General features: G+C 36.7%; 1 non-coding gene across 1 annotated transcript; it reads right to left on the bottom strand.

The window, feature by feature from the left end:
- Positions 1-15,949: 15,949 nt before the first annotated feature.
- LOC127742067 (small nucleolar RNA R71) lies at positions 15,950-16,053 on the bottom strand. Its single transcript, XR_008003255.1, has one exon. It is a non-coding gene; the product is annotated as a small nucleolar RNA R71 (small nucleolar RNA).
- Positions 16,054-16,649: the final 596 nt, after the last annotated feature.

Raw genomic sequence — 16,649 nt, 5'->3', positions numbered from 1 at the left:
AATATGATCCAGTCAACATAAACATGAATCACATTCAAGGAGCCATTGAGGATCTAGCAAGGAGATATATAGAGGGGCAAGAACAACAATTGCACTTCCAATCTCAAATGATGAATCACCAGACAGAGCTGCATAAACAACAAATAGAACAGCAACAGGAACATTACTTCTGGCTTGCCTAAACCATCAACCAAGTGTCCGAAAGGCAAGAGCGTCAAGACAAGCGCCTTCAAGAACTCAACCAGCATCAAATAGCTCAGATGAAAGCATTCAATGAGTTCAATGTGTTTAATGAAGGAAGGAAATTACACAGAGAAGAATATGATGTAAACACCCAAGCTAAGTTGACTTATGTGGCTGGGCATATGCACAATTTGCGCTCAACAATCCCAAGGTATGATGCATTTTTTAAAGATCTAAAGGAGCAAGAGAAAGGAAAAGTAAAACATCAAAAGGAGACATTGAAGAAGAAGATGGAGGACGCTGGCTTCTGGAAAAAGTTGATCGGAAAACATAAAGGAAGCGGAGATTCGAGCAATCAAGAAGGAACCCAAGAGGAGGAAGGAAACAAAAGGACATGAGCATCCCCATGAGTAAAAGGTGGTGGAGTTCCTTCTTTTTCTCTCTCTCAAGCCTAAAATAAGGAAAATCATGTATGGAATAGAACATGCTTCCATAATAGCTTAGGCCTTTTAATTTTCAGTTCTTAAAATTATGTTTGACTAGCTAAGTTCTCTGTTGCATTTTCATCTTGCTTAATTGTGTGCTTGTCTTTTGAGCTAAATGAAAAGAGAATGTGTGAAGAATAAGAGTGAAGTTCATACTGTGAAGTAAAGCCCCAATGTTTGTGGTGTGGTAATTGAATCATATGCTTAAAGCACATCCTATGAGACTAGCTGAATAACAGGATCCTAATAAGAAAAAAAAGAAAAAGAAAAGTTAGAATGTGAAATGGAAAGAAAAAGAATAAAAAATAAGGTTAGGCACCAAGGGTTTGAAACTTGAGGCATGTGTTTGTGGTGCTCTTGTGCAAGGATCTGCTTGGATGAATAAGTTCTCAGGAGTGCTTTATCACTTGGTAACTTGGGTTAACTAACCCGGGATTATCAACTGAAAATTCACTATCTAGAGCAACCTTGCTACAAAGCACTTAGTAACCCAAAGAGGTGCTGGACACCAAGGCCTCAAGAAAAAAAATAACAAACCATATGCATGTGGTGTGTATGTATGGGGGAGAGACTTGAGGGAGTAGGTCCTTAGGGGTGTTTCAACACCTAGCACCTTGAACCAACTGGTTCAGGAGTGTTGGCTGAAAGCTTATCTTAAAGAGTTGTCCCCTCACAAAGTACTTAGCCTAAGAAAGCAATAAACTCTGAAAAAAAAGGGGAGGATCAATGAATAAGGATCTCATAGGATGCAATCAAGTGAGTGTTCAAAGACATGATAACGACCTGGAAACCAGCAAAGGCATGAACCTAAGTTGCTATGCATGAAACCCCATGAACCAAGGACTTAACTTCTATAATAAGGACTTGTTTCTCTTATTCTCTCATCCATCATTCTTATGTTTCAGTACTTGCTTAGGGACAAGCAAGCTTTAAGATTGGTGTTGTGATGCCAGGGCATCTTGGTCAGTTTCACTAGCCTTTTCTTTATTTTTTTAGGTAGTTTCATGCATTTTCTTAGGAAATAAGCAGGTTTTGGGTGAATGTACACTTACACCTTGATTCAAGAAAATGTTGTGAACTTTACATGATTTCATGAGAATAATGCATGAGTTGAATGCCAATTTATATAATGCAAGATCTCATTACCTGAAACAAAGCTTTGATGCACCATGTTTGTTTGATTTCAGGACAAAGGAAGCATGGAAGAACTATGTTAGTAGCCACGTTAGTATCACTAACGTGACCATTAACATGGAAAGGGAGCAAGCTTGCAATGTTAGTGGTGAAGTTATCACCACTAACGCCTTCAAAAGCCATCACAACCCATGTTAGTTGCCACGTTAGCTACACCAACGTAGGAACTAACGTGGAAGGAAGAGGAAGCTCCAACGTTAGTGGTAAAGTTAACACCACTAACGTTGCAAAGGCCACACATAACCACGTTAAGGGCCACGTGCTACTAACGTGAACTCTAACATGGAGCAAAGAGGAAATCGCCAATGTTAGTGACACTAACTTTGTCACTAACATTGGACCAGGCCAAGATTACCTGCGTTAGTGGCCACGTTAATGCCACTAACGTGAAAGGTAACGTGGAGCAAGGAATGAGATGCCAATGTTAGTGACACTAACTTTGTCACTAACGTTGGAGATGGCAAAATACATCCACGTTAGTAGCCACGTTAACGCCATTAATGTGAGCACTAACGTGGAAGAGAAGGAATTTTGTAGCGTTAGTGACAAAGTTAGTGTCACTAACGCCTTCGTGTCATGGCATGCCTACGTTAATGGTCATGTTAGTTACACTAACGTGAACCACTAACATGGGAAAAAGGGCAAGAATGTAGCGTTATTGGCAAAGTTAGTGCCAATAACACTAGCGAAGGATAGGAAGGCTACGTTAGTGGTCACGTTAGTGCCACTAACATTGGGGTTAACGTGGCTCAATTGGGTTGGGACGTCAGTGACAAAGTTAATGTCACTAACGACTTCGAACCAGAATTTACACTTAACGTTAACGCCACTAACGTCCTGATTAACTGCATACCATGCCTAACTCACTCCTTTTCTGCAAGCAAAGTTGAGCCCACTAAAGACTGTAACTGCTTCAACTAAAGATCAAAGGCCCATATCCAAGACTTGAAGAGCTAACTAGAAGATCAGAAGAGTAGTATATATAGGGGTAGTTTTGAACTAGAAAGGAGGTTGGATTATTGGAAGCTACACTTTGTATATTTTACTTTGCCTGCAATTTCTAGTTTATTTTTAGAATGCACTTTTCTTTCTTGTTTTCCATTCCCAGAGCTATAAACAACTAAACCCCTTTTCATTGGGTTAGGGAAATTTATTGAGAGACAAGTTTCTGTGCATCAACTATTATTGAAGTGTTTAAATGACTGACAAATGATATATGTGTTGCAGGAGGTGAGGGAGATCATTGGCTCAAAAGGTCCTTCAAGTTGGATACTACTGGTCCACTCTTATAAAAAATGCCATGGAATATGTGAAAAAATGTGACAAATGTCAGCAGCATGGCAACCTCCAGCAAGCACCTTCCCATGAGCTCGTATCCGTCATCCCGACAAGGTCATTTGCCTAGTGGGGCTTGGACCTATTGAGACCTTTCCCACAAGGATCTGGTCAAGTAAAATATCATATAGTTGCTATAGACTATTTTACCAAGTGGATTGAAGCTACGCCCCTGTCTGGTATCAGTTTCGCTCAATGTTGGAAGTTCATTTAAAAAAAATATTGCAAGATTTGGGATCCCTGAGTCCATTGTCCCGGATAATGGGTCCTAATTCACAAACTCTAGGTTTTTGGAAATTATTGTTTGACTTAGGGATCTAACAAATATTTGCCTCGGTGGAACACCCGCTGGCAAACGAACAAGCCAAAGCTGCCAATAAGGTGATTTTAAATGGTGAAGAAAAGATTGGATGAGCACCTGGGCTCTTGGGATGACGATGTGTGGTTGGTGTGTTGTGGTCTTACCAGACTACGATGCACTCTACTATCGACAAGACGCCTTTTAGACTTACTTATGGCGAAAAGGCGGTAATCCCGATAGAACTCGGGAAGCCAAGCCCAATAATGCTTTTGGAAACCTCGATAACTCATGAGAGATTGGACCTAATTGACGAAGTCAGGGGTATGTCTAATTTAGCAGAGCAAGCTCTAAAGCAAAGGGTGCCAAGAGGTACAATACAAAGTTCCGACCTAGAAGTTTCCAAGCAGGGGATCTGGTTCTAAGGCAAGCTGATGCTGTGGTACCAGGAACATGAGTGTAAGCTAGCCCCAACCTGGAAAGGACCCTTTAGAATGAAAGAAGCACTGAGAAAAGGCGCATACAAGTTATAAGCCTTGGATGGTTTTAAAATTTTGAGAAGTTAGAATGCAACCCATTTGAAAAGTTATTATTCTTAGGAAATGTTAGAAGTTTTTAGAAATTTTCCTTTATTTTTCTTTGTTAAGTAGATTAAGGGCACTCTTTTCCTAGGAATCTAGGTTTTAATGAAGCCCCACTTGTATTCGGCACAAGGAACTTTCTTTGCGAGTTTATACTTCAAATAAGCATTTTAATTATTAATTTCTTTTGTGAATCCTATGATAAATTCATGTTATGCATTAAATATCCCCTCATTTGTTTAAAGTTGAAATCGAACTGAAATTAAAGTTCGAAATAAACCGATCTAAAGCAATGAAATGATAAAACATTACTAGTCATAAGTTAATCCCGAGTATAACAGAAACACATAAAGCTAAATCCCGAAAAAATAACGGAGAAGGTGCTGCAAAAGTACCACAATTCACAATTACCAAGTTCAAAATACTTAGAAAAATAAGTTACAAATCATGCTCCTAATATTGAAATAACTTTTCCATCCACCACCTTCTTGAAGGCATCGACTTCAGAGATGTCCAAGTCGGGAGCCTTCAAGTTGATTTGGTCAAGGATGTTCTTCTTGGCATAAAAACGCCACCAACAGCCGCCTATTGAGCCTTTCTAACAGAGAAACCGAGCTCCTCAATTTTTTTCATTAGCTCAGAAACTTGTTTCTTCAGAGCTCCTTCCTTTGAGTCAAAAGCAGTATTGGATTCCTTCAAACTCTTTACCTCATTCTCCAAGGAAGTTTGCTTACCTTGAAGATTAGTAACCTAGTTGTTCAACTTCTGAATTTGGGTATTTGCCTCAGCAATCATTTTGTCCTTTGAGATGAACTCTGAGCGAAGACTTGAAATCTCCACCTCTGCGTCTTAGACATACGTTGCAGAGCACAGGAGCATCTTCTAAACTCAGGGAAGGGTATCCTCTAGAGGCATCTTGACAAGAACTACCCTGGTGTCCTCTATTCCTTGAATCTTAAAAAAAATTCTTTTAATCAGTGATAGGACTTTTTAAACAAAGTAAAAATTTTCCTGTTAGGGATGCCTCAAAAAGAGATGAACCCCTCGGTCTTAGGATCTAAAGGGGATAGTGAGAGTGAAAAAGTAGAAGAAAATCCTAAGATCATGCGCAATATCTAAAAATGAGCACAAAAGCTCAAAACCCGGACAATGGCCCAAGAATTGGGATGGAGTTGTGAAGGAGCACATCTAGTATGCACTAGACCTCAATTTGAGAAAATAAAGTCTCGTACATCCACAACCAATCTAGAGTAGTATTGGCATGCATGTTTATGTGGCATAACCGATCTCCAGACCTCGGGACAGAGAAGATATAAATGTTGCTTAAGTCGAAATCAAAGATGATATGAGCCTCCCATAAATTGTCCAGCTCTTCTTGAGTGATTGTGGAAGGTGTTCCTTTGACTTTCTCGGAAACCCAGGAATAAATATCCACCTCCAGCTCATTGTTTATTAAAGCGGCAGGGCAGGGTCTTGGCAGATTGGCAGCATCGCCATGCCCTCGACTCACAATGACCTTCTTCCTGGCCATCTCGTGAAAACCTACAGGGGCACCACCACTACGTTGAAGCAAAAATAGAAGGAAAAAATAAAAAAAAAATACAAATCCTATAGCTACAGCTAGCTCAAAACACCACACAAACAGTTAAAAAACAAGAAAAACTGCGAAGAGTGGGCCAAATAGTAATCATCAACTATTTTGGGAAAATAGTAGTTCCCCTACTATATTGAGCCTAATTAAAGGTAAAAAATATAAAGGTAATGCGGAGGAAAGCTTTGAACAAATAGCGCCAGAAGAGGAAAAATAGAACATGGGCAATCCCCCTAGTAAAAATATAGAAAAGAGAATGAAGAAGCCTCACTAACCTTAATTAAAGACCTTTGAAAAATCCACTGACAAGCACTAGTAATCCTCCCTAACGTGATGGAGAGTGCGACGACAATGGAAAATGAGGAAGAATGCAATGGTGATGGAAAGTGAGGCCGAAAAGAGAATTTGAGCAAAAGACGCTCACTGGGAGAAGAAAGAGACTGTCTATGACTGAAGAATAATTTGAAGAATAAGAATTGATGGAAAATGAGGAAAGATCAAATGGGAGTTAGAGTGGAAATGAAAAATTATTTAAATTCAAGTTAATGTTGCATTTATTATTGGAGAGTGAAATCAAAAGTGGGCCGACGGTTCGTAGAATGAGGGAATTACAACTATTTCAAAAGAAATTAAGAAATTGTTTAGTTTCTTTAATAAACTTCTAGAGTCCAAATTTCAAAACAGGCCCAACTTCATAAACTCGTATACCCTTGACAAAAGAGCTAAAGTCCGGCAATGCGAGTTGGAGACACTGTTCTGGGCAAATAAGATCATAACAGACTAACAATTAAGTAAGAATCTGACGTTATGAAATAATGCCGGGAACGTCATAATGGTTGGACCACTAAAGCCAAAACTGTCAAATCCTGATAATAGTAATGCAACATAAAAGCATTAGAGGATGGGAAAATGGCAGCCCCAAAGGGCAGGTATAAAGGGAAGGATACGCAGCAGGTAAAGACACCTGTTTCATATCACTAAAAAGCACTACTAACTTTAACATCGGTGTGTTTTGCAGGTTTCTAACCCAGCCTGATTCTGTGTTTGCTGAAGTCAAGATATCCAATCTTCTTACTTCACCAGTTCGTAAACTCACCTCTAGTACGAACAACTATATATATCATTCATCATGTGTCATGGTTTATCTTATATATACATATCTATTATTCCACATCATCCTGTTGTCCATACATTGATTTAAATGTTTTTTTTTATCTTTTTCATTTGTTTCTTTTTCTTGGTCTCTTATTCTTTATTTATTATGTTCACTAAATTTTCGAATTTTTTTGGTGTTCTTTTTTGGCATCTTTTTTCTTTTTCTATTATTTTTTATATTTCAGATATGCTCAATCTCTAAAATATAATAATTCAAAATTCAAAATTTAGAATGGAAATTTAATTTGAAAAAATACTTATTTTTATATATTCTTTCATGTTTGTTTTTGCCTTAATTTTTTTCTTTTACTCGACTTCTCTCTCTTTCTTTAATACATCTTCTTTTTATTGATTCTTTATTTTTATTTGTTTATTCTTTTTGATAACCTTACTTGTATGTCTTTAATGCAACAAAATAGAAAAATCAATTATGCACTATATTTTTTTATGCATTGTCATATTAACTAATTATTCAATTCACTTAATTTTACTCTCTTCTGTTACGGGCTTGATATTGAAGAAGAAAGGAGGTGGAGAATATAATCTATAAATACACTAAGATAGTTGAGGCCACTGTACCTAATGACTCAACTGTTTAAGAAAATGATCGTAATTGAGGAGACAACAGTGATAATAATATGGGTTATGGTGGTTGATGAGGTGGCAACCACTATGGTGATGGAGGATGCTAATAAATTTAAATAGTGAGATGTATATAGTTTAATTACAAATCATATTAATTAAGGTTGATACATAATAAAAGAAAGATATAAATTAGATTTAGTAGAATGATTGAGAATTAGTAGAATTTTAGCCATTAAATGTCAATTTCTATAAAATTCAAAGAAGATACTTTTCTAAAGCATTATGAGAAGAAAAAAATATGCATACTAGCACCAAATGTGCCACGTCAGTATTTTTGACAACAGAATACCTCTTGTTATAAGATAACATAATATAATGATATTATTTATAGGATTTATTCCTTAATAGATATTTGATGACAAATTAATTCAAATAATGAGATATATATATTTTATTTCATATTAATTAAGGCTGATACTCAATAAAAGAAAGATATATATTAATTTTATTAGAATAATTGACAATTAGTAGAATTTTAGTCATTAAATGTCAACTTTTGTATAATTTCAAAGATGATACTTTCCTAAAATATTTTAAGAAGAGAGAAGTATACATACTAGCACCAAAACATGCCATGTCAGCATCTTTAGTGTTAGAATACTATATGTTGTCAGATAATGTAATGATAACATTTATATATTTTATTTTTTAATGGATATTAGATTAATTAATTGAAACAATGAGATGTATATTTTGTTTGCAAATCATATTAATTAAAGTTGATACACAATAAAAAAAGATATAAATTAAATTAATTAGAATGATTAATAATTAGTTAAATTTTAGTCATTAAATATCAATTTTTATATGATTCTAAAGAAGATATTTTTCTAAAATATTCTGAGAAGAGAGCGATATGCATACTAGCACCAGAAGACGCCACGTTAGTATTTTTGACACCAGAATACTATGTGTTATGAGATAATATAATAATATTATTTGTAGGTTTTATTCTTTGGATTAACTCCAATAGAATACTTTTGATAAAGTCTATTTCACCAGTAAAATATGCAATTTACCAATTGCCAACTACGGTAGCATACACATAGCAATATACAAAGTCTGATTTACCCTTTTTCCTTTAATTCATTGAACACGTGCAGAATATATTTTCTCTCTATCACATTGGTGTGTCTTATTTTCTTTGGCTCCATCTACTCACCTTTTAGATCTCAAATTTCAAATTCCATCATCATAATTACTCCCTTTCAAATCATCCTCTTATGTTTCACTCAATCACTCATCTCTCTTCCCAAATTTTACTCTCCCACTCTTTTATTCCCCTATTTTTTATATAGGATTTGCAGTTATCACGACCATGTTATTCATCCATGTGCCACAATTTTTTTATTCTACGGTGTTGGTGGAAAAAGAAAAAAAAAGAATGTGGCTTTTAGGCTACAGGTGAAAGGGAGAGAGAGCTTTTTGAAAAACACTCTCATTTTTTAATCAAACAAAACCGAGAGAGTGAGGGTTCATCGTCGAAGAGAAGAAAAAAATTGGAGAAAAAGAGCATTGTCATTTTGATCTGATTAAACTGGTAAACTTGCTCCATTTCTTATGAAATTTTAGTATGTTATTCCTAGTGTAGAGATGAACATTAGGATATAACTTGCTAATTGTATTACCTTTTTTTGCCTGATTTAAAATATCCACTTTGTGGAGGGTTCATGTTGATTCCATCAGTTTTGATGATGCATTTTGTTGATTGTTGAGATGTCCTAGTGCCTCTATGAAGACTGATTGTGTACCCATTATTTTGATAGTAGAAAATTTTACTAGACTAGGTCCCGTAAATTTTTTGTTCCTCTTTTGGGGGTTTTCCCACGATAAAATTCTGTTGTTTGATCATTTCATAATTTTGGATCTCATAGGAGATCACATGTTCTAGATTTAGTTTACACTGATGTTTTCACTATGGATGCTAAGATACTAGGCGATACATCATATTTTGTTATTTTTATTAATGATTATTGTCGATAAGTGTGAGCTTTTATTTTGAAATCTAAAGACCAGGTGCTTGGTATCTTCAAACACTTTCACGCAAGTGTTGAAAGATAAACAAGAAGAAATTGAAATGCGTTCGAGCAGATAATAGTGATGAATACAGGAGTCTGTTTGAAGAGTATTGTAAAGGATATAAGATCAAACTTGAGAAGACGGTTTCTAAGACTCTTCAACATAATTTTGCAAAGAGAATAAATCGCATTATCAATGATAGAGTCAAGTGTATGCTCTCTCATGCAAAGTTGACTAAATCCTTTTGGGGTGAAACGATGAGGATTGTAGTAGATCTGATCAACCTTTCTTCTTCAGTTTTACTAATGGTAATGTTCCAGAGAAATTTTAGAGAGGGAAACATGTCTCCTACAGTCACTTGCAAGTGTTCGGATGTAGAGCTTTTGTTCACATTCCCAAAGATGAAAGGTTTAAACTTGATGGAAAGTTAAAGCAGTATATCTTCATGGGTTATGGTCACAAAGACTTTGCTTACATATTATAGGATCCGGTGAGCAAGAAAATAATTAGAAGTCGAGATGTGATTTTTCTTAAAGACCAAACTATTGAAGACCTTGAGGAGACAGATAAGTCAACAATAACTATTAGACGCTCTACTGATGATGAACCTAGTCATTCCACATGACCTCTTATTGATGGGGGAGATGTATAAGTTGATAATGATGGTGATAATTTACATGATGAACCTACACCTCAACCTGAGGTGCTAGATGCAGAAGTTCCACCAAAAGTTGAAATTCTACTTGAACTACCAGTTGAGCCTGAATTGAGAAGATCTACTAGAGAGCGACATACTTCTCAGAAATACTCTCCTCATGAGCATGTGATGAGCATAATGAAGATTGGTTGAAGGCCATGCAAGAAGAAATAAAATCCTTGCATGAGAATCATACGTTTGAATTGGTGATGCTACCAAAGGATAAGAGAGCATTCAAGAATAAATGGATGTTCAAATTGAAAACGGATTAAAATGTCTCATAGTAAAGGTACAAAACTCAATTATTGTGAAAGGCTTTGAGTAAAAGAAAGGTATTAATTTTGAGGAGATTTTCTCTCCAATTGTGAAGATGTCCTCTATTCAAGTTGTGATTGGATTGGCAGCTAGCTTGAATTTAGAGGTTGAGTAGCTTGATGTGAAGACTGCATTCCTTCACGGTGACATAGATAAATAAATTTATATGGAGCAACTAGAGGGTTTCGAGGTTAAAGGAAAGGAGGAAGAGCTTATATGGGTTGAAGCAAGTGCCAAGGCAGTGGTACACGAAATTTGATTCCTTCATGAAAGATCATGGGTATAGTAAGACTTCTCCTGATCATTGTGTGTATGTTAAGAAATTCTTTAATAGTGATTTTATAATTCTCTTGCTTTATGTTGATGACATTAAGAAGATTGAAAGTCTTAAGAAAGACTTGAATAGATCCTTTCATATGAAGGATTTGGATCCTGCAAAAAAATCCTTGGCATGAGTATCACTCGTGACCAGAAGAATGGAAAATTATGGTTATCGCAGCAGAAGTATATTGAGAAGGTTTTAGAGAGGTTTAACATGAGTAATTCCAAACCTGTTAATACTCCACTTACTAGTCATTTCAATATGAGTTTGCGACAATATCCTACAAGTGAGAAAGAGAAAGTAGAAATGAAGAAGATTCCATATGCATCTACAGTTGGCAGTTTGATGTATGTTATGGTTTGCACCAAGCCAGATATTGCTCATGCCATTGGAATTGTTAGTCGGTTTCTCTCTAATCCTAGCAAGGAACACTGGCAAGCAGTAAAGTGGATTCTTAGATACCTTCATGATACTTCCAGAGTTTGTTTATGCTTTAGGAGTGGCCAACCTGTATTGGATGGTTGCACATATGCAGATATGGCCGGGGATCTTGATTCAACAAAATCTACTTCTGGTTATATGATAACTTTTGCAGGGGAAGCTTTGTCGTAGCAATCTTGACTTCAGAAATGTGTTGCTTTGTCTACTATAAGAAGACATTGCTATTGTTGAAACTTCTAAGGAACTTTTGTGGATGAAGAAATTTCTACAAGAGTTAGGCATCAATCAAGAGAAGTTTGTGTTATTTTGTCAGAATGCTATCCATCTCAGCAAAAATATGATGTTTCATTCTAGATCAAAGCACAGAGAGGTGAGATATTATTGGATATGTTAAGCTCTTGAAATGAAGTCATATACACTTGAAAAGATCTATACTGATGATAATGATTCAAATATGATGACTAAGAGTTTACCTGCAGCGAAATTTGATTCATGCAAAGAGAAAATATGCTTGGTAGAACAATCTATCCCCACTTGAGTTGCTGAGGGAAAAATTTGTTAATGGTCCCCAATTAAGTGGGGCCCACAAGTTAAAATAAAAAAATAAAAATAAAAACAAAGTGGCTTTTATGCCACGGTGAAAGGGAGAGAGATTTTTGAAAAACACTCTCATTTTTGAAACAAACGAAACAGAGAGAGTGAGGGTTCCTCATCGAAGAGAAGAAGAAAATTGAAGAAAAAGAGCATTGTCATTTTGATTCGATTAAACTGGTAGACTTGCTCTATTTCTTATGAAATTATAGTATCTTATTCCTGGTGTAGAGATAAACATTAAGATATAACTTACGAGCTGTATTGTCTTCTCTTTTGTTTGATTTGAGATACCCACTTTGTAGAGGTTTTATGTTGATTTTATCAGTTTTGATGATGTATTTTATTGATTTTTGAGATGCCCTAATGTCACTAGAAAGATTGATTGTGTATCTTTTATTTTGATAGTGGAAGATCTTACTGGACTAGGTCTCGTGGGTTTTTGTCCCTCTTTTGAAGGTTTTTCCACGATAAAATTCTTGTGTTTGGTTATTTAATTTCTGCCATTATATTTATTGCTTTGAGTATCTTTGATATTGTCTATTTAATCACATAGATTTTGAGAAAATTATTTTGTGGTGCTTTTACTGTTAGACAAGTTCTTATTGAATCTCAATTTTCCCACCCAATGGGAGATGTAAGAAGGGATGTGTTTGAGCCATGGGCCATGCAAAGAGGGAGGTAATCGTGTCCATAGGTTGGCAAGGTGTGGGAGCCAGCAACCACCATGACCGGATTAGAAGTGGTTGTTATGGCAAGGGGAGGAGGTGGCACGATTGCGAGCATGATTGCTCTGCCGTTAATGGTGAGCGGGTTCTCGAATGGGCCACAGGGTGAGCTTGCGATGGTGGTTTCAAGGAACACCAAAGGTTTGGTTGAAGTTATAATCGATCTTGATGAGTATTTTCACAAAACTACTGATTCTGGTTCACAAATTTTTTTGCAAGATAACCAATCCTTGCCATGTTTATGCTTAAAATACGGTATAATGATGGTTCTATTATCATCTCGTTCTCTTTTGGATAATGTAGTATCTAGTCGAAAACAAGGATTTTCAGCACATTTTGTGTGCGCTGAACATAAACATAGATAGAAAGTAGAAGATTATGTTTGTTATGACCTTCATCAAAGGTATATGTTCCAACCCAGCCCAACACGCCAGGGATCTAGATCTAGGCGCCCGCCCGACCCGACGATCTGGAGAATCTACCCGGGAGGTGACTCGAGCATCACCTCCCCCTGTGTGATTAAGGATAGTTGGATGGGAAACTTTGAGGAAGGAGGGGGCGGCCCTTGTGGGACCCGCCCTAAGTACAGGATATATAAGGGGAGGGACGTACTCCTCCCCCAGGTATGACCTAAACACCTTACCCCTTTTTTGTCACCTTTCGTACGGGTTCTGACTAGATCGTGGGAGTCCTTTTTGCAGGTGGCCCACCTTCTCCACCCAACGATTGCCTGCGTGGGTCTCACCCCTAGGGAATTGCCGATCCAGCCCCTAATTCCCACCATCCCATACCAACCTCACTACCGACCCGTTCTGGACCCAAGGAAAAGAACATTGGCGCTGTCTGTGGGGACTTGATTGAATGGCAGTGTGGTTTCCAAACTCTGACGAGCTTTACAAAGAAGGAAGAGCTCGCTTGAGAAGTAGAGTGAGCTCCGCGGGCGCCTCTAATAAACTGGTATTTTACGGTTTATCTTGTGCTTAATTTAGTGGGTTTTATACATTATTCTCACACTTATTCATTAAATTCGCAGGTTTTATATTTTCCTTACTAATTTTGTGCTATGATTGAGAACATGCTTCGTCTTTGGCCCTAAATTTGCTAATTTTAATCTTCTCTTATTACTATTCGATGCCTTGATATGTGTGCTAAGTGTTTTCAGGGTTTATAGGGCAGGAATGTCTTAGAGGATGGAAAGGAAGCATGCAAAAGTGGAATGAATACAAGAAATTGAAGGAATTGCAAAGCTGTCAAGCCTGACCTCTTCGTATTAAATCGATCATAACTTGAGCTTCAGAGGTCCAAATTAGGCGGTTTCAGTTGCGTTGGAAAGCTATCATCTGGGGTTTCGAAATGATATGCAATTTGCCGTAGTTGCCTTACTGTTAGGTGATGTGTAGGCGTGGATGACGTGTACGCATGAATAATGCAGCAGACAAGCGACGCGTACGCGTGGGCGACGCGTACACATGACGGAGCCACGTGCTGTACGTATCAGAAATTGCTGGGGCAATTTTTGGGCTATTTTTGGCCCAGTTTCAAGTCCGAAAACACTGATTAGAGACTGTAGAGTGAAGGAATCAATCATACAACTTCTCATTCACATAATTTTAGGTTTTAGATGTAATTTTAGGTTTTAGGTTTTTAGATTTAGTTCTTCCCAATTTCAGATTTCCATGTTACTTTAATTTAGTTTCTCTTCTACATTCTATTATTCTAGTAGATTAGTTATCTATTTCCCTTTATGATTTCCTTATTTTGCTAATTTGGTTTATGAATTCTCCATGTTAGATTCAATTTTCTTATTAATGCAATTTGAGGTATTTTATGTTTATTGCTTCTTCCTTCATTTGTTTTCATTGATGTTTGCAATTGGTTGTTTAGATTTAATATTCTCTTATTAATTTTCTATGTTTTTATTTTGCGCCTTCCAAGTGTTTGAGAAAATGCTTGGTTGGATGCTAGAGTAGATTTTTATCCTCTTGGCCTTGGTTGCGTAATTGGTGACACTTGAGTTATCAAACTCCTTTGTTAATTGATAATTGAAAGTTGCTAGTTGATTTGGATTCCACTAAAGCTAGTCTTTCCTTAGGAGTTGACTAGGACTTGAGATATCAAATTGATTCATCCACTTGAGTTTCTTCATAATTAGAGGGTTAACTAAGTGGGAGCAATCGATAATTGATGTCATAATTAAGGAAGATAACGAGGATAGGACTTCTAGTTCTCATACCTTGCCAAGAGCTTTTATAGTTGTTATTTTATCTTCTTTGCAATTTACTTTTCTTGTCTCTTAATCCAAAACCCCAAAATATACAACTCATAACCAATAACAAGAACACTTCCCTGCAATTCCTTTGAGAGATGACCCGAGGTTTGAATACTTCGGCTATTATTTTTAGGGGTTTGTTATTTGTGACAAACAATTTCTTGCATGAAAGGATTTTAGTTGGTTTAGAAACTATACCTGCAACGAGGATTTATTTGTGAAATTCTTATCTTTTTCAAAACCACCTAACCACTTTTCCACTTCCAATTTTCGAAAATCACTAACCCCTTTTTCAAAAATTTTTTAATTAACTAATTGTTTTAAATTCTAATTTTATGTTATTTCTTTTAAAATTTTCGAAAACTCTTTCTCTCTCATTTCTTTCTATTTATTTTATTTAATTGCTAACATTCCTCCTCCACTCATCTAAAATTTTTTTCGAACTCACCTCCTCTCTCTTCTCATTCTTCTACTCCTTTTTCCTCTGACACATCAAGGAGTCTCTATACTGTGACATAGAGGATTCCACTACTCCCTTTTGTTCTCTTCTTTTTCATATGAGCAGAAACAGGGATAAAAACATTCTTGTTGAAGCTGATCCTGAACCTGAAAGGACTCTGAAGAAGAAGCTAAGAGAAGCTAAAGCACAACACTTCAGAGATGACCTTATAGAGAATTTCGAAAAAGAAGCAGACATGGCAGCCAAACCCAACAACAATGCTAGAGATGCAAGGAAGATGCTTGGTGACTATACTGCACCAACTTCCAACTTCTATGGAAGAAGCATCTCAATTCTTGCCATTGGAGAAAACAACTTTGAGCTTAAGCCTCAATTAGTTTCTCTAATGCGGTAGAATTACAAGTTTCATGGACTTCCATCGAAAGATCCTTATCAGTTCTTAGCTGAATTCTTACAGATCTGTGATACTGTCAAGATCAATGGGGTTGATTCCAAAGTCTACAGACTTATGCTTTTTCCTTTTGCTATAAGAGACAGAGCTAGAACATGGTTAGATTCACAACCTAGAGAAAGCCTGAACTCTTGGGAAAAGTTGGTCAATGCTTTCTTGACGAAATTCTTTCCACCTCAAAAGATGAGCAAGCTTAGAGTGGAAGTCCTAACCTTCAGACAGAAGGAAGGTGAATCCTTCTATGAAGTTTGGGAAAGATGCAAGTAATTAACCAAAAGGTGTCCTTCTGACATACTTCCAGAATGGAGCATCATATGTATATTCTATGATGGTCTGTCTGAGTTATCCAAGATGTCATTGGACTATTCTGATGGTGGATCTCTTCATCTGAAAACCCTTGCAAAAGCCTAGGAACTCATTGAGATGGTTGCAAATAACTAGTTCATGTACACTTCTGAAAGAAATCCTGTGAATAATGGGATGACTCAGTAGAAAGGAGTTCTTGAGATTGATACTCTGAATGCCATATTGGCTCAAAACAAAATACTAACTCAGCAAGTCAATATGATTCTCAGAATTTGACTGGATTGCAAGCTGCATCCGGCAGTGCTAAAGAAGCCTCCTCTAAAGGAAAAACTTATGACCCTGAGAATCCTGCAACGGAAGAGGTGAATTACATGGGAGAATCCTATGGAAACATCTATAATCCTTCATGGAGAAATCATCCAAATTTCTCATGGAAGGATCAACAGAAGCCTCAACAAGGCTTCAATAATAATAATGGTGGGAGAAATAGGTTTGGCAATAGTAAGCCTTTTCCATCATCTTCTCAGCAACAGACAGAGAATTCTGAGCAGAGCTCCTCTGGCTTAACAAACATAGTCTCTGA

This window comes from Arachis duranensis, chromosome 9 (assembly GCF_000817695.3).
Source record: "Arachis duranensis cultivar V14167 chromosome 9, aradu.V14167.gnm2.J7QH, whole genome shotgun sequence".
Taxonomy (NCBI): domain Eukaryota; kingdom Viridiplantae; phylum Streptophyta; class Magnoliopsida; order Fabales; family Fabaceae; genus Arachis; species Arachis duranensis.
The sequence above is the reverse complement of the archived record's forward strand: the minus strand, read 5'-3'. Positions and strand labels throughout refer to the sequence as shown.